This window comes from Macrosteles quadrilineatus, unplaced genomic scaffold (assembly GCF_028750875.1).
Source record: "Macrosteles quadrilineatus isolate MER2022 unplaced genomic scaffold, UCM_ALF_1.0 Scaffold_1__1_contigs__length_201487025, whole genome shotgun sequence".
Taxonomy (NCBI): Eukaryota; Metazoa; Arthropoda; class Insecta; order Hemiptera; family Cicadellidae; genus Macrosteles; species Macrosteles quadrilineatus.
The window spans coordinates 165,517,509-165,537,605 of record NW_026542594.1 but is presented as its reverse complement, the minus strand read 5'-3'; the positions used below and the strand labels follow the sequence as shown (position 1 = coordinate 165,537,605).

The 20,097-nt window shown below is 31.4% G+C and overlaps 1 protein-coding gene across 1 annotated transcript in view; it reads right to left on the bottom strand.

The window, feature by feature from the left end:
* Window positions 1-5,319, bottom strand: part of LOC128989051 (alpha-2Da adrenergic receptor) — a 165,470-nt gene extending 160,151 nt beyond the window's left edge. The window contains exon 1 of the mRNA XM_054410909.1: window positions 5,288-5,319. The gene's annotated coding sequence lies outside the window, so the exon portion shown is untranslated. The remainder of the gene's footprint in view (window positions 1-5,287) is intronic.
* Between the last annotated feature and the right edge of the window lie 14,778 nt (window positions 5,320-20,097).

Here is a 20,097-nt window from a genome sequence, read left to right as displayed (position 1 = left end):
AAATGGCTGTATACGAGAGAAGGAAATCGTTGTTTCTGACAGTTAAACGGTCAGGCGAAACGTGAAGATAATCCCATTTTCTTCTGCTCTTTTCTTCAGTGTGACATGTTGAAATCCGCGTTTTATGTCAGCTATTACAGCGAGAAACTATAAATTTTCATTTCATATAACAATTACAAAAAAATATTATAAGGATAAGTTTAAATTCAATGATACACAAATTAATTTTATAATAAAACCTGTTTTTACATTAGCTGAAGTGTATCTCAATTTTCTTTTGGTTAGTAGAGGATATTATCTGTGGTTTATTATTTTTTCTTTTTACGTTATTGAACACTGAATGTTTTGTATCCGAAATACTATAGTACCATTGACTAGTATATATACTACTAATGAATGATGCTACTTATGGGCATAAACGTAGTGAGCAGATTTTGAGTGATTAAAAACAAAAGATCAGATAAATTAATCAATGTTTGTACACATTAAGATTATTATTTTCATAATGTATATTTTGTCAATGCGGTAAAAATAAATTAGTTTTATTTAATATTCTACGATGTATAAAATAATACCTTCCATGTTTGTAAAAGAATATACTGTAAATGCAAGGGTGAAAAAAAAAACTAAACCATGTTGACTGAAGAAAACAACCAAGTACTGATCGGGGTTTTCATAAAATAATGACAGTTTGAAAGCACGCGGTTATGCTTTCAGAATGAAATGTGATGTTTTAAAAGCAATTTTAAGAACGTAAAGAAGTATTTTAGAAAATGTCGTTTCATCAGATTTTCGTAACGTTATCCTCCACTATTTAGAAACTTTACACGGCGCCGCTGTCGTCTGGGTCCGGCTATTGTTGTGTTGGTCTTAAAGACATCACAGGAGTGTTTATTTGATTTTTATTTATAAAACGTTCGGTTGGAATTCTTTTCTGCAAAATAGTTTCAACCCCTGTTAGTGCTTTGGTGTAGCTAAGATATGAATAAGGAAACCATCGTAAAATTCAGTGTGTACACATTGCGGAACGAGATATAGTAGGAATAAATTTATACTTGTTTCATTTTCCTGATATAGAATATTTACATTAAAAATAATTAAGATTACCAACATTTATTTCTAAGTGAGGAATGGGTATTATCTGAACATATATCTTTAACCCAATATGTTATGTGTATTATAAAAAAAAATAATAGGAAATCGTTTTCCTAAGCAAGGTTTTATTACCATCGGTTTATTATGTTATCTTTCGTTACAGTTTATTTTCGTAATACTTATGTTTATATATTAAAACTTAAAATATCTTACTTCCGTAATAAAGTAAATTAATATTTAACTTTTTATCAATATCAACATTTTATTTATATCATAATAACTAATTATACCTTATAGATTAACTATTGCATATAGAATAGGTTCCAAATACAAAGGCTATCTTACCATATTAAGTCAATGAAAATGTATTGATGTGTGAAGATATTGTAAACCCATCATGAATATTATTTTTCAATTGTTGGCAATAGTGTTTCGAATACAAATGTAAAGGAACGTCTAATCAAATTTTTACAAACAGTAATTAGCTTTATACTTCTTTAGGTTATGAACATTGTAATGTAAACTCGTGGCATGAGCTGGCATAGCTGGGGCTCATTATTTTAGGCTGAATCAGTTACATTTGTATCCTCGTAGGCTTAAGCCATACCATTTATAAGGCATATTTAAATTATAATCCGATTAGAGAACATGTAAGTATTTTCCGTTCCTCTGTCAAATTGTTACATTGCATCAATAAAGTTGACTTTGATTAAAATTATCTTGTTACAGATCACCTACGATAGAATGGAGTTTTATCGTTATATTCTAACGGCAGGTTATTACAAATTGTGGTTAAAGTTGTTTCACAAAGGTGGTTCAATGACAACCTATCAACAGTTTAGCTGCACAAAAAAGCCACTAATCACAGAAAACTGTAAAACGACATATTAGTAATCAAAATAAACATAATCTATCACTTAATTATTTATAGCCACTAATCACAGAAAACTATTTAGTAACCTATGTTAGGGGCCTATAATAAACGTTACCGCTCGTAGAACTAGAGGCAAGGTGACTGGTGACATCCGATTTCACAAGAAGAAGAGAAATTTGCATTAACAAGGAAGTTGCCATCACTTTTTACCTAATCTCCGATTCGTGCTAAATATTTTCGATAAAGGATCCTTCTTGTATCCTATTTAGTCTCTTTGTATCTAGAAAAATCTAGGTTAAACAATGTATTTGCTCTCGAAAAGAGCGGAGGGTGAAATAAAGTTGTAGCTGCCTAGGAGCAAGCTAGGACCCTCGAAAACTCACCATGTCATGGAGGTGAGGAGACGGTTAGATTAACTTAGCACAACCAAGTTTGAGGTGAGAGGAGGTACACGGTAAGGTACGGAGATTGCTAACTGCCTAGCCGGAATCCTTACAAGTCGTATTATTTTCGCCACAAGCTAAACATTATTGGGAGTGCTGAAATCTAACAATAAACTGCAGGGCGTGTTTGCTTTATTTACAACGGACTTGCCTTAGCTCTACTGGTCCCGTGTTTATCAGTGTCTTCAGTCTAGCTCTAATAGTAGGCCCTAGCACCATAATAATAATGGGAAAAGAATCAAACTGTATTGAACGCTTCATCAAACAAAATAGAAAAAAGGAAGTCTGAGATCGGACCAACCTTAAACAACTGTCAGTTTATGAAATAGGAATTCATGTTTGTTACATTCCAGTTTATATGTATTGTTTAAATTGGTCTTTTGGTAAAGTCTTAGGTTGTGGTTAAGACGGTAGACCTAAGAGGTGGGAGCCGTATACTACATCCTGTCACAAATATAAGTAGGAGTTGTTGCATTTCTTTCTCAAAATTAACATAAAAGAATTTATTTGAAGGACATTAGTAGCATGGCAGAATATGCATTAGGGACCTTTAAAACTTAAGAAGAGGTTTAATTAAGTTTTAATGGTGATGGTTTGATGAAGTTTAAAGATATACTATTTATATTTTATTACTTTTAGGATAAAGTGCGTAGAATGTTCTCATTTTCAGCGTCTGGATCTAAAAAGCATCATTATTTTTTAGTTTGTTTTCTGAATTAGGAACGAGATTTCTGAACTCATGTTCAAAAACATTCTATTTATATTTAGAAGAGTAGGTTTGTCAGTACTTTTTTAGTTGCCATGGAATGAAAAAAATCAAATAATAATTTATTCAGGATAACCAGTTGAGACTTAAGGCGTATAATATATGAAATAACAGCCCAGAACATACTTCAATTTGCATAAAGCAACACTAAAATAAATTAAATCGCATTTAACACGAACATGGTCGGAGAAGTAGCTTATAAACTTACTGAGTAGTTTTTCATTTTTAGAGCGCAATCAAACTGCTGTTAAGTTTATGCCTTTCATAAAAGCATTGCAAGTTGGCTTAACGATTGTAAATGTTTATGTGTACTTTACATATTCACTAACCTAGTTTTAGTCCCAAGGCACTTTCAAACGCACCATAACCGTTGTAGGGTACGGTCGTCAAGAACATTTCTAGAAGGGTCTTGATCATATTTCAAGCACTGTTTGTTTTCACTTTGGTGCCGGTGAAGGTAATGTAAAATAAACATTGTGACATGTCTTGCTTTACCACCCTACTCGGGTGGCTGACGACACAATTATCCTCCAAAAGTGTGAGTTAACATGTTAACGTTTTCTGAACCACGATTGAACTTAGAATGAGAACCATTAATAGAAGAAATTATAAATATTACCACACTAGGGCCTACGTATATTTTTTGTCACAACAGATGATATTTGAGATTTTAATCAAATGGTTTAAAAAAGGCAATGTTCATTACATTAGTTTCCATGATTAAAAACCTTTTAGGACTGTACGACACTTTTGGCTTTTCATAAAGCAAATATCCAAAGTCTTTAACTTGGTAACATTATTGTAAATTTGACTTCATCTGCTTGTAAATGTCACATAAATGTCATGGTTGAGTATGGTTTGAGTAAAACGATAAATTGAGATGTAACAAAATATATTTTAACTAGAAGTTACTGCATTGTAAACTGGCATCAAAGTTAAACCATTGACCTATTTATACAGAGTGGTCCAAAAAGAACTGACATATTTTAACATAAATTTTTATTACTACAACTACATGGTAAAATTTTATATATGTACAGATAAAAATCTCAAAAGGTTTTTGGTGATACTTAGTAAACCTCAATATTGCCACCGTTTAAGGCTCTGTCGGCGTTACACTTGCAATGCTAATTCCATCCCCGAAAAATGCAGCAAAGGTGTGCGATGTGCTAAATTTTGATTTAACGCCGGCCTTAATTGGTGGCCATATTGAGATTGATTAAATATCACCACAACTTTTAAAGTTTTTCTATTCGTATATATGTAAATGTTACCATGTAAATGGAATTTTGTAAATATAAATGTATGTTAAAATGTGTCAGTTCCTTTTTGACCACCATGTACAGCTTTGGTATCTATTATTCGATGATTAAACCCTGTAAGAGTATACTGGGCAGTAACCTTTTGTTTACTTTGAATTTCCCGGAAGGTCAGGTGGTGTTGTCAGAGGATGAAGAAGGTAACTATAATAATTCAATATAAAGTCAATCGATGTTAGTTTACAAGTGAGTCAGGTCTTTCAAAGAACATAGGAAATTATATGATTGTTTGAATTGACATTTCAAATAAATGCATAACATCGTTGGAGGGATACATCTTTAGATTTAGTTAATCTATTTAAGATTACCAAATCAAGGTACGACAATGAACATTTTGAAATAATAATTGCTTCAGAAAAGTTACATCAACATGAGTATTAACATAGAGTATTAACGAAACCTATTAAGGTATATTGACATAAGCAAAAGTTTTTTTCCTATAAGATTAGTCATTGTAAGCGACTTACTTAATACAATTTAAGACTATATTTTTAAACAGCTTCTGTCTTTGAGTTTTTCTAAAAAATCTAACCTCACTATTAATTACTTAGTAGTAAACATAATTATACGTAAATATAATGAGAAATAACAATATTTCGATTCCATCGAAGTGTTTTTCTTTGTTTTTAACTATACTATCTTTGTGAGAGAAAGCGACGGCTCTATTTATGCTATGCAGTTTATACACGTATAACTATTACAGAACATAAAATATTATACAATTCTGCCCACAATGACCTAATGAAGTGGTTCATGTGTCTATGGTATTATTTAAAGGCTGGTTTCTTACCTTTCAGTTATTAGGTCAATAGTTGAGCAGTTCTGAAACACATTAAAATAATATTAGTTTTTCCACATTTAGTACAGAGTTTGAAAATGCGCAATATACTAGAATAATTAATTTAATTATATTATTTATAATATTTTCTAATTTGGTTCTACCAACAGAGTGTTAAACAAGTCAAATGCACTTAATACTTGGTGAAATGTCTACATCTTCAAGCTTCCTTGTATATTATTACAAATACATATTTTATATTTTAACTGCGTTTTGAAAATGTTAAGCATTTTTAGTTTTTTTTGTCAGTATTGATACCGCATGGAAGATAATAGTGATAATAAAGGTTGATTATTGTGGTTTTAAATGTTTATTTCCAAACATGAAGCTTCTAATTTAAGTAAAGCAATATCAAGGGAACTTTCCCCAACTGAAATTCCCCAGAGCACAAACGGAAGCAATTTACGCAGATAGAAAGTTATTTTTGGCTTTACCTGTGTTCGTTTATTGTTTTATTTTCTTTGTTTGGTGAAAGTTGCGTTTTTGAACAATGCCTATTTTAAATTCATATAGCTTGAGTTCAAAGTATATCAAGTATTTTTCTACAAATAATGTTGAAATTAATTCGCATACTACGATTAACGATAAGAGTTTTAATATCATTGTTACAATTTGTTGTAGTAATACTAATTTGTATTTATTAGTTAAACCTCTTTGGATATATTTAAATGATTTCGTTAACTTACTTACATATAAGAATATCATAGTAATAAACTTGAACTGGATAGACCGTACAAGTTTACGGTGAAGATCAACACATTTTCCTCAAAATATTTTGGCTGAACAAAAAAATTAATATCCAAAAATTAAATATATATGAATTAGCTTTTATATGAATTAGCTGTTATGATTAACTCCAGAAAATGGTTTTATAAAACTTAAAATACATCAAATAACAAAGCTGAATATAACGATTTTTAGCTGTAAAATGACCTAAAATAAGGCTAAGTTGGTCAGATTGCCCCTATGTATGCCTTAATATATGATTGAAAAAATGATATTTTAGCTGTTATAAACTCCATCCGATCTGTTTTAAACTTTTGTAGTCTAATATGACATTTTAAAGGTAAATAAAAGTGTTCGATAAATTTCTTGACAAAATCAGCTATCTTTTAGTAATTTAAATGTGTTTATGATTAAAATTGCCATAATAAAAAAAGTGTTAAACTGGACCAAGTAATTATTTTCTAGTATAGGCATATTCTATCTTATAACTAATAACCCTTTAATTGCTATGTTCCATATAATCGGCTTTTACAATCTAAAGGTAAAAATATTTATGTAAAAAATACCAAATCTCAAATACCAAGGCCATCTGACCAAACAAAGGAAGTTTTTAAAAAATAATCCATGATTTTCCCTTTTTTTATTTAATCAACCATTGAGGGAAGCTAGGCAAATTACTTACGGGATACTCTGTATATGTAATATTATTATAATAAAAATAGTTCATATGTTTTGTTTGGAAATAGTGTGTTATAAAACAAAAGGAGGTCCCGAGGTAGCCTATAAGATTTCAAACAAGAAATCCTAGTAAATAAAATGCGGGTGTCAGCCCTCGCACCACAGTGATAAATATTTCCAAGTGATAAACATCCGCGGGTATTTCGGTTACTTGCAGTCCTAGCTGCCAGTTCTCCGTTCAATATAAAATCACCAGAAATGTTCAATGATTGTAACGGAAATAATAGCAAGAATAGTGTTTAGCAATATCTGAATACTGATTCTACAAACTAATCACAATGTATGAATGAAGTTTTGAAATGGCTGGTAGGTGGTTATAATAACAAATAATATATTTTAATATTTCGTCTTTTACTGATCCGTGTGTTCGAAAAACTGTATACACTTGCAAGCATTTATTTCCAATTGTATGTAATAAACTCATATTTTAGCATCATATTACCATTCTAAAATCTTAATAGAAAAAAATTAAACTATTAAATTTTTTTTTCTTTATTATGAGAGTTAAAGTTAAGTATGGTCACAATTAAAAAAATATAATGTATACATGATGGAAATACAGTATATATTAAAATAATATCGATGAATACATATTCATTTCTAGCAAATCCCGTATGTATATACATCCGTACAATTAATTATCATATGTTTAGCATATGATTAACATATGGATCCACAATGTTCGAACATAGCTGACAGAACCAAATGGAATTGGTTCAGTTAAATATAATATTTAGGAATTATACTATCTCCATAATGTACCACATCGAATTTAAAAGGGGGGACTAAATGGTGTGCCTTTTTTGTTTGTTTCATGTGTTTCATTTAATCAAACGAACGATGGTGTTAGACGCATTGTTTCAGCCAAGGTGTTCAGATTGCATATTCTACTACGATTGCTTGGTAGTTGAATCAACAAGATACTGTCATACTGAGTATATACAGTAGACGATGGATGAGGTACTCTATGATTGGGCGTTGTAATCGAATGTCCCGTTCTGTTGGTTTCGACTCAAAGTGACGGACAGGAACAAACATTTGACCAACTAGATCAAATGCCGTCCAATAGAATGCATAATCGTATACGAGTTGTGCTTGGACAATTTTTGTAGTCAGGCGTGGTCAAAACACTTTATAATTAAGTTATTTAATCGTTACTTTATAGTAAATTGTTTATGTGCTTAAAACTTACATCAATATTACGTTTTATCCCAAATATTTTCTTGAGAAACTCTATCAAGAGTTGATATTTGAACAATATTTTACCAAAGAAAGGACCAAAATCATACATTAGTAGAACTTCGCTATTCCCTGAAAAATCTAAGATATGTTATCCTAACTTTAATGAACATAGTAAATTATATTACCTATTGTATTACAACGTGCGTAACAATTTTATCTTGATTGTAGTTAAACTAACTTACTTTTACCAATGTTTGTTTTTGATATCTTGCTTATTCTTCTTAGAATACACAAACAATTTATAAAACATTAATAAATGGGCCAATTCCCAATGATAATTTTGAAAAATTAAATTGTGGATGGATAAAATTGTAAAACATGTTTTCAGTCACTAAATGTTGGTTAGACGGTCAGTATCATGGATCTAAACAAGGCGTAAATTAAATTAATTAAGGTCAGGTTTTGCGTGCTAGTAACGCAACATTTCCTTTACATGAGATCTGATCTCATACAAGATAGTATGATTTAAACATGAGAACAGAATGGTCTTTACAAAATATTTATTATCATGTACATTACACTTTATACTGTCACAAAATTGAATGTTGTGTTTGTCCTATATTCCCGACAATAATGGACATTGCTTATAAGGTCGATTGTGACGGTTATTTTTTTCTTCCAGAGTAAGAGATATATTTTGTTTGTGTGTTTAAAAAATACATTTCCAGAAAGGACTTTAGAAAAATAAACGCAATCCTCTTTATTTTCACCTTAAATCCTAAACTCCCTATCCTAACCTAACCTAACCTAACCTCATGAAAATTAGCATACCCTTTTTTTAAATATCGAATAAATTAAAGATTACACTACTTTATACTTTGAAAGTATATGAAAAACTATTATATTGTTCTGTAAAAAGTTAAATTAACGATCTAATTATTTATATAATTAGCATGGACTTAATATATGAGCAATTATATGATAAAGACCCTAGTCGTTAGCACAGTAGAAAAGAAGGCTCTTAATATTTTGAGGACATCGTTTAATAGAACTGTTTATAAAGTGTATAACCATTTTTTTTTCGTGTTTCAGTTTTTTTTTAATTATAACACATTTTTAACTCTCCAACTCGACTACAGCAATCCTGCGTTTGTGTAATAAAAATTGTTGTAAGTGCTAATCCAAATCTTTGGAGAAACGTTTAAATAAGACAAACTATAATCGGCATAAGTTCCCAAACTTGGACGATGTATCATTCACGGTCGCTTCACTCATTGGACCTAGCTTGAAGATATTCCAGTTCAGAACTTCTTATGGCTCATAACAAAAAGTAAAAGTCCAACTTTCTTGATTCCATTTGCGTTTGCGTTTCAACTTCTTCAAGCCAGCTTGTATATGGTATATTTCTTTTATTAGCATTTGAGATTTATACTTTAAAATTTTCCCACTATTGGTCTGGATTTGATTGTTTTTAGTAGGCTATAGCCTACTATATTATATTATATAGCCTTTTATATTAGGTTACTAGCAGAGGACCCGTCCTTCGTCCGGGGTTGATGTATATGGTGCTTTATAAAATCTGACATGAAAAAAGAGTAAAATAAGATTAAATTTCAATAAATGTACCTACCAAAAACTTTTAACTTCCTTATTACATAAAAAAACATTTTCAAATAATAAAAGAAATAAAAAAAATCAAAGCTTTTACTAAATGAAAAAATCAAACATAGACAAACAATAATTTACAACATCTGGTTAATATTACAATTTGAATTAAATTAAACATGTGATCTTGTTTCAAAAAAGCATTGCTCACTAAGCATTGATTATAAAAATATCTCATTATATACTATCTGAACAAACAAAAACATCAACACTCTTACTACTAAAACAAACAGAAATATACTTAGCCCTACTTTTTATAGCTCCTACTATTCATGCACCAAAGGCAAGTGCATATACAACTTAGCTTTTTATTGTTGTTTTTAAATTGAAATATTTGTATATCAGCTTAGAATTAGGAAATTTAACGTCATTCAAACAATGTTTATGTCGAGGGTAGGTTAAGTTAAGAGGAACTTGGTTGAAAATATACATGTGTAATGACCATGAAACGCTCTAAAAAGTTGTTCATTATTTGAATAGAATGTGCAATCTACAGGAAGTGTCAAAAGTTATAATATAGATAGGTATTAGCTACCTCTGGATTAGAAAACACCATAACTTACCAATCTATGGGTATTAAGATGAAATTATGATTTAAAAATTTGTGAAAAGGAAATGGTGTAAACAATATTTTTCTCAAAATGGTGAAAATATACAATTAATTATCTCCTTGAAAAAAATATTCAAGGTTTAAGGTGTGTGCCCTACTCTAAACACATGTTAATTGTAGAAAAATGTTTAAATGATTGAAGTAAATATAAACTTTATAATTTCACTATTTTGTACACCAAAATCTTTCAATCCATTATTCACATTAGCGAAATTTTAAATAATTAATTAGGGTTAGATACAGCAACAGATATTCAATCTGACTTATTTCATAAAATCAATAGGCCTAATCAATGAACCATCAAATATAAGAATAAATAAACATGTCACATGATTTTAGACAATATTATATGCCTATTTATAAGTCAGCTGTGGAATTGTGAATTAATGTGGTTTGACAGTTCAGCTTGTTTACATTTGGGTGGCATAGCAAATTGCAAACATTGTATTTGTTCTCATGGCAGCCATGGAGACCAATCAATATTTACTTTTAAAATCCTCACCTCAGAACCTTTAAAGCCAAAGGGGCAAAGCCCACGGTCAGTGTCGAATTGTGAATAGTCCTATAATGGTCCTTGGTATGGTAGCTATATTTTTGTAAAATTTAAGCCCAGTTGCTTCAGTAGTTTTTGCGCCTATTAGTAATACACATACAGCCTATAACTATAATAGTATAGATAGCCTTAAGTGAAACTTTTCTTTATAACCTGAGATTTAACACATTTTACCAATTTCAATAACATCTGTAACATTACAAAATATACCGGTATGTAATTAATATGTTTAGCCTTCATAATTTTATAAAGTAATTTAAACCTCTCTTGCCTGTAGTAGTTTTAAAAAAGAATATGAAGTTAAACATTTGAAAGTAATATTATTACATTTTCTTTTGAAAAAGATTACTATTGTGGGGTAAGCTACGTGTGTATATATTTAAGATATTGCCAGTTAACAATGGGATATTTTTATGAGACTTATTTACATATTAATGTGCCATACATTTCTTATTTAGTTTCAATATTTTGTGATGTAAGTAAATGTAATGTTTTATAAAAAAATTAATTAAACTCAGTTGAATAAAAAGACGAGTCCTTAAATGGATAAATTGGGATACTGATATGAAGAATGGTTATTTAATAATTAAGGTAGTAAATATAGATAATAAATAATAAATGTGAATAAAAATAGGACTCCTTGTTTTTACGTTGAAACTCTTATAAAATTAAAACTAAAACAAAACACTTCTAGTGATCCAATACGTCTTATTTATCGCATTATTAATTTTTTGTATCGATATTGATTATTAAACATCAATTGGTTTAATAGAACACAATATATTTCCCATGCAAGATGCTTCATTATAAACCAGAGCAATATTTTACACCTCATGCTATTTATATTGGGTTGCAACCAAAGCTCTAAACTTTGGCACAATGCCTTACACGTTCCGAGGGGGATGGGTATAGTCGTATAATATCAGGATATATTACTGCAGAGAAAATGTTTCAAAGAGCCTGGAATCAAGAGCTGAGAGCCTCGCCATTATATTGCCAAGTGGAACTGCAATCTCAAAGCGGGTACAATATGTCACAATGATTCATGTTTAAACATCGGTTACATATGTTAAAGTAGCGATTTAAAAGACTAAATACCATATTTTTACATTATAATATTGTAAAATAATAGGTTATAAATTTATAATCATATATTCTTTTCCATATACAATATGTCGATTAAAGAATATACAACCAATCCTAAAATATCAAGTATGTTACAGGTAAAAAAAATATACATCAGAACACTATCCCATAGGCCTACATATATTTTTACCTGAAACTTTTGGCCAGAACAATTTCACATTAACCCCTCAGAAAATCTATAATTAACTAAAATAAGATACTACAATAAGTTTTCATTGACAATAATGATAATGAATCTAAGACTCTGCCATCACATATGTTGCCATTTATCTTTGACTAGGCCTTCATTGATTTAATGGAAAATGAGAAAAGTTTGCATAAAGGCGAATTTCATAAGGTAAAGCAAAAATACAAAGAATGAAATTTAGGAGATTCCTGATGGTGGGATATTGAATCACTCAACTGCCGGAGACGATCTCAGCTCGATTTTATTGGCAACAAAATCCAAAGCCTTCCTGAGGATGTGAGGCGCAAGTCACTGCAAACAATTTGCTTGACCACTTAATTGTGGCTCATCAAACTATTACAGTAAAATCTGTGTAATTTGAGGTAGAAACTGATCTGTTGAGTAATATAGTTTCAATAACTAGGACAAATTCTTACTTAGCTACATGGATAAGACATGTTTTGTAGTTTGATTTTTATACAGTTTATTATTTTAAAAGTGAGATTTAAATGATTTGGATGGCTTGGCTAACAGGATTTGTAATTTAAACTGTTTAAACATTTAATTCAAAATGGCATAACATAGAAATACATTTGAAAGATTAGAGCCTCATGTAAGATCTAATATTTGGCATATATCTAGCAGATCTAGCTGCGGTTTTTAGATTCTCAAAAAAGGCACAGAAACCTACCTTCAGTGAATTTTGAAGATAAGATCATGAAAGTGTGTAAAATGTGAATTTTGATATGGGAATCAGTAATTAAAAATATTATAAGCTAACACATTTATATTATAATTATTTTTTTTCAATTTAGATGTGCCAATAATAAACAAATAAAAGGTTTTAAATATGCTAAAAACAGAATATAGATCATTAGCAAGACAGTTTCATAAAGTTAGTTCACTTCCATAATAATATGTGTTTCTCATGATTATAAAAAAAATATTAGTGTTTAAACTGAATGGCACATTCTTTTAAAAGTCTAACCCAGCTATTACTGAAATGTAAATTATGTCATGTGTACTCTCAGCGCGATACTATAGTAATGTTGTGGTGAGATGTTTGGTGTAACAAATGAGTGAGATGGAGATTCATGCACGTCTTCCCTCTCTATATCGACCCACGTGACTCACTGCCTATGATTGTAGCCTTCAAGTGGACTTCAAGCTGCAACTGAGCGTATACTGTGTGTCATGTGTACACACATCGTGATACTATAGGCATGTTGTGGTGTGATGTTTGGTGTAACAAATGAGTGAGATGGAGATTCATGCACGTCTTCCCTCTCTATATCGACCCACGTGACTCACTGCCTATGATTGTAGCCTTCAAGTGGACTTCAAGCTGCAACTGAGCGTATACTGTGTGTCATGTGTACTCTCAGCGCGATACTATAGTCATGCTGTGGTGGGATGTTTGGTGTAACAAATGAGTGAGATGGAGATTCATGCACGTCTTCCCTCTCTATATCGACCCACGTGACTCACTGCCTATGATTGTAGCCTTCAAGTGGACTTCAAGCTGCAACTGAGCGTATACTGTGTGTCGTGTGTACACACATCGTGATACTATAGGCATGTTGTGGTGTGATGTTTGGTGTAACAAATGAGTGAGAAGGAAACTCAGGCACGTCTTCCCTCTCTATATCGACCCACGTGGCACACTGTCTGTGGTTGTAGCCTTCAAGTTGTCTTCAAGCTGCAACTGAGGTCATACTGTGTGTCGTGTGTACTCTCAGTGCGATACTATAGTCATGTTGTGGTGAGATGTTTGGTGTAACAAATGAGTGAGAAAGAGACTCAGGCACGTCTTCCCTCTCTATATCGACCTGCGTGGCTCACTGTCTGTGGTTGTAGCCTTCAAGTTGTCTTCAATCTGCACCTGAGGTCATACTGTGTGTCGTGTGTACTCTCAGTGCGATACTATAGTCATGTTGTGGTGAGATGTTTGGTGTAACAAATGAGTGAGAAAGAGACTCAGGCACGTCTTCCCTCTCTATATCGACCTGCGTGGCTCACTGTCTGTGGTTGTAGCCTTCAAGTTGTCTTCAAGCTGCAACTGAGGTCATACTGTGTGTCGTGTGTACTCTCAGTGCGATACTATAGTCATGTTGTGGTGAGATGTTTGGTGTAACAAATGAGTGAGAAAGAGACTCAGGCACGTCTTCCCTCTCTATATCGACCTGCGTGGCACACTGTCTGTGGTTGTAGCCTTCAAGTTGTCTTCAAGCTGCAACTGAGGTCATACTGTGTGTCGTGTGTACTCTCAGTGCGATACTATAGTCATGTTGTGGTGAGATGTTTGGTGTAACAAATGAGTGAGAAAGAGACTCAGGCACGTCTTCCCTCTCTATATCGACCTGCGTGGCTCACTGTCTGTGGTTGTAGCCTTCAAGTTGTCTTCAAGCTGCAACTGAGGTCATACTGTGTGTCGTGTGTACTCTCAGTGCGATACTATAGTCATGTTGTGGTGAGATGTTTGGTGTAACAAATGAGTGAGAAAGAGACTCAGGCACGTCTTCCCTCTCTATATCGACCCACGTGGCACACTGTCTGTGGTTGTAGCCTTCAAGTTGTCTTCAAGCTGCAACTGAGGTCATACTGTGTGTCGTGTGTACTCTCAGTGCGATACTATAGTCATGTTGTGGTGAGATGTTTGGTGTAACAAATGAGTGAGAAAGAGACTCAGGCACGTCTTCCCTCTCTATATCGACCTGCGTGGCTCACTGTCTGTGGTTGTAGCCTTCAAGTTGTCTTCAATCTGCACCTGAGGGTATACTGTGTGTCGTGTGTACACACATCGTCATACTATAGTCATGCTGTGGTGAGATGTTTAGTGTAACAAATGAGCGAGAGGGAGACTCAGGCACGTCTACCATATGATTTTGGCTTCTTTTAAGAGGTCTTCAATCTGCAGCCGAGGGCATAATGTGAGTCGTGTGTTTACTCTTTATGCATCTGCAGTGAGGCTGTCGAGGCAATTTGTCGGTGGATTGATTGTGTTTGAATACCTTTAAGTAATATTATATTCTAACTAGTTATTTGTGTGTATCGTTAGAGAAATAATTTAGGTATTTTAATATTACAACATTTAAAATTAATGGTTTTTTAACATTACGCTTAACAAAATTACAGCCTCTTTACAAAAATGGAAGAATCCAACAATATTTACATAATTATGTTAAAAAACTAATGCAATACACCATCGAGTGACATAGTTAGAGAGTATAACTTAGCTATCGTTTATTTATGTAAAAACAATACGTGTCGTATTTTATATTTTTGTGTTTAAATTTATTTGCAAACACTAGCTTATGATTTCTTACAAACACTGATTACTTAAATGATTGTTTAAAAAATAAATATGGTAGAATCATGCATGGAATTAATACTTCAAAAATGCTTCTTTGTGAAAGGGAAAAAATATGTGTTAATTTTTGGTAGTCGGTAAACTTAATTTACTTTATGGATCTATCAAAATAATTAAACTAATTAACTGCATTCCACAGTCGGTTATTTGTATGGTTGTTAGTATTAAATGTCTCAATTATGTTAACATTAATTTTAATTGACGAAACGTATCAATAAACCAGATTGGCTGATAGTTGTATGTTGTTTTCAACCAATGGAAATTCCATCTCCATTCAATTATAGATAATTGTAACAGTTTCGAAATTAGAAATTAGGTTTCTCATTTGTGAAGCAGTGTTATTAGAGAAACCTCCAAAGAATTATATGCACTATTGAGTGCACATACCTTTGACTATATTACTTAAATGCGATTCATTATTATTGTATATTATTAAACTGTGTATGGATAGTAATTAAAATATGTTATTTGAATTAGATCTCAAACATTTATGCACATTCGTAAGTTGACAAGTCAGTTAAATATAAATACAAAACATTAAGCAACTTTATATCTTACTAGAGTAGTGGGTTTAATCAAACGTCATTATAATCATGAGAAGTTCTCGTCGGAATGTCTGCAGTTAATGAGAACTTGTACAAAGAAGTCCCCCAGTCACGTCTTTTGTTCCAGACGAGCTATTGAGTCGGTCTCTTCACTTCCGTCTACTTTTCATTCTAATATTGAAAGAGAACTATGATACCTAGTATTTAACTGTTTCATATGTAACTTGTTAACATCCAATTGATCATTTAAATGTCTATTTAAGTATTGACTTTATTCAACGCTGTGGGTTGAAAAGCTACTATGGATTGTAACTTTTGTAGACGTGTGATTAGTTTAGTTTGGTGATTGGAATCGAAGGGTGTGTTGTGCTGCAATACATGTGTTTAGCACATTGGACTTTCCATACACAAAAATGTATTCTAGAAAGTTTGTTATCAAGAATTGTTGAATAAGTATTAATGTTGAATTTAAATTTTTCAACAGGACGGTTGTTATGTAAAATACTTTCCAAAATCACAAACAAATAAGTCCCTGTAGACACAAAGCCACGCGTTGCAACTAACCAACCCTAACAATACAACCAGTAAGCTTAGTATAGTGTTAAAGTCATGAGGTTTAAGTCCAGGAAAGAAGTGTTTGATAGGCTTAGTTGGTCTTAGTCACTTACAAGACTACAAGATCGCGCCACTCATACTACACTCATCTCTATTCATACTTCGCTTAAAATACCTACTTTGTATGGTCGCCATTTTATTGAAAAGAATTTAAGTATTGAGATAGAAATTATACACTGTTTATCAGCATGTGCGATATTCGTGTGTAACCATTTGTAAGATGATAATCCCATGGTGGATGTAATATTACGGTGAACTTAAAATTAAACGAGGACGACTGGAGGGTAGCGGCTAGCAGCCCCGCGGTCGATGTAGTACAGCATAAGGGACGTGACAGAGGGGTGTTTTCTTACAAGTACTCATTAGACATATTGCATCTGTCGTGAGGCTTCGTTGGGTTTTGTTATGTTGCTTAAAAATGAATTTTGTTAGGTTACGCTTAGTTGGTTTGTAACATGTTCTTAAATATAGTATCGTAGATCTAATGCAAACTATATTCAATCCGTAAGTGTTTTTGGTCTTTACAAAATCTAACCAGTTTCAGTCATTTTCAAAAACTTTATGTTGTACTGCATCCTATGTTCAAATCTGTGTTTGTAAAAAAAAATTTTAATTTTTGATAGACTCTACACGATTTGTTGTAAAATTTTGAAAAAAAAATTGCATTTAGAATATGCTATACCTTTCTAAAAAGGCTGATAACAATACTATTTAGCGTTTATTCATCAGTTGTCTTAAAAAAATATGCAGCAAATTTATTTAGTACTATTTCTTCCAAAATTCTAAATAATCGTACTCACGTATCCTACTGCACATTTTAAACGGCAGAGGAGTTAAATTCGTGATCTATTTGATTCATTTCAAATCTGTGTAGCTATGATTTTGAAACCAACCTTGATAATTAATGCTCGTTTTTTAACGTAAAATTAGAAAAATAATAAAAAATTACTCAACATGCTATGGACGTACGGTGTGTTTTATTTTTCGGACGTATTGACATCAAGAATGGACGTATTGTAACAGAAGTATTTACAGTAGTGTCTGTAGACCCGTGGATACGTGCAAGGGTTGTGATAAATGTTGTAAGAATGAAAGGAAGGTGCTTGTGTTTTTACCTGCTATGAATATTCCGTTATATGGAGCTTTGAAGCGAGCATTGAATATACAGTGCATATTATATTTTGGAACGTTATATGACAGCTATATTGGAGGTGTTGGCAATATTTACCCAAAATCTTATTTTAAACTGTTTTTTTAGAAGGTTGTAAATTATAATCCTAAATTCTAGTGACTACCCTAAATAACTCTAACTCAAGCTAAGTTCAATAATTGTGTATAAAATGGAATGAAGCCCAATGAACCATTTATATACTAAATGCTGGCTAGTGGCTTACGTCTGTGACTATAGGGTGAGTTTTTTCGGTTCAATCCTTTCTCATGTAAAAAAAGTTAAGACCTGCATGGTAATCAATAATTATTATTGATATAAAATGGAATTTACACTACTGTAGAAAATAAACTTCATAGTGTTCCAAGCTATTACTAAATCAAATTTATCTTACGTTTTTGACCTTCATCAAAATGTTTTAAGAAAATGTATAATTAAATAAGCATTGTATAAATACAAACAGTAAAATGTGTAAATTTATTTTAAATTAAAATGGATATGTAAGGTTATTAGAACGAAATTCGCTAAAAAAACACCATTGAATTTAAGTTTAATCACAAGTTTGGTAAAATCTACTTTCATCTTGATTTTAAAAACCAATTTCTCTTATCCTAAAACAAACTAAATACATTTTCATATGTTACTACAAATAAATTTAAAATAGATCAATAAATATAATTTATAGTTTTTTTTATTATGAAGAATACTATTTTAGGAGTACATACACTTAAAGTAAGTTTGTATTTATTATACAATTAAAATGTAGTTTAAATTACCTCAGGGGCAAAGTAATAGCTATAATTATTCCACCTAAGGATAAAGAGTATAATTGAGGTATTTCGAGCTTAAATTTTAATTCCCCTGTAATGGGAACTGTTGGTTTCAATGAAATACTGGTCCAAAGGAAACGAACAAGGGATAATGTCTTGGATATTTATTACCAGGGTCGTTTGTCTCCCGTCGGTGGAGGCTTTCCTTTGGACTGACCAAAATTAAAATGGAATTTGCTTACGGAAGGTTACCATTTTCTTCTTTCAACTTGTGGTTGTAATTACTACGAGTTGGTTTTATAACATAAGGTATTTATTTAAAACAATATTAAAAAAATATATAAACAATGTTTTATAACAATATGAACAACTAATCAATTTACTTTTTAATATTTTTGGTTTTAATTTAATAGTTTACAAACCTCAATAGAAAATGTTACTGTTTTATTAATGGTTACGTTAATTGGAATGTAACACATAAGCTTCATTTTTCACAAAGTCAAATTTATATTAGGATATATAAAAGTCCTTAATAACAACTAAAACGTTATCAACTTGTATTAACGATACACACTCAAACCACATCCATTTAATTATTGTCTTATTATGTACTGGCATTATTTCATCGGTCAATACTACAAGCAATTTAGTGTAACGCCTTAAAGCATTGTAAATCTTTTAAACATTTTATATGATTCAATTATGATTTTTATCTACTATAGAGCTACTTAGAGTTTTCAATATAAACAAATTATTTTAAAATGTACTTGACCCTAACATAATAAGCATCATGCTGTTCCAAATAAATACTTATCACATTTGGTCTTACCTTTTCATCCAGAATCAAAAGGACTTAATACTATTTAAAGTAAGCGTATATACAGGTCAAATTGTTCTTAAAAAGTTAAAAAATTAATTACAAAAAAAATTATTAATGATTGGAATAAAGGCAACTATTTCTGTGCTCTTGTTGTGTACAAAAAGGAACATTCGAAAATATATAAATAAATTCTTCTTAGAATTTGTATTAACATATATACACTACAAAACGCACTATGTACGTATACTGACCTATTAAATTGTAATGCGATTATGGAAAGATTATAAGTTAGAGACCAAATTTATGTGAGTTCTGAGACTCCAGATATGCATCATTCACGGTCGTTTCACTTATTAGACTTTGGCTGGAGATATTCCAGGCGAGAACTTCTTACGGCGTATGAAGATAAAACAAAGCTCTTTAAAAATAAAGTTAGAACAAGTAAGAAGATTGTGATTTTTATACATTAATGCCATGATTGGGCTAAATTTAACATTTACTGATAACCCTTTTAGGGTTAAATATTTGCCATGACTTTAAATAATCCATCGTGATTAATGGATATTGTTTGTAAATGTGTTATGAACACTTTATCTCCATTCAAGTAGTTCCATACTCGTAACACCACATACTTTTTTTAAGGCTACTTTGTTCTGTAAATTCAAAATTAAATACTTATTCAAACTGA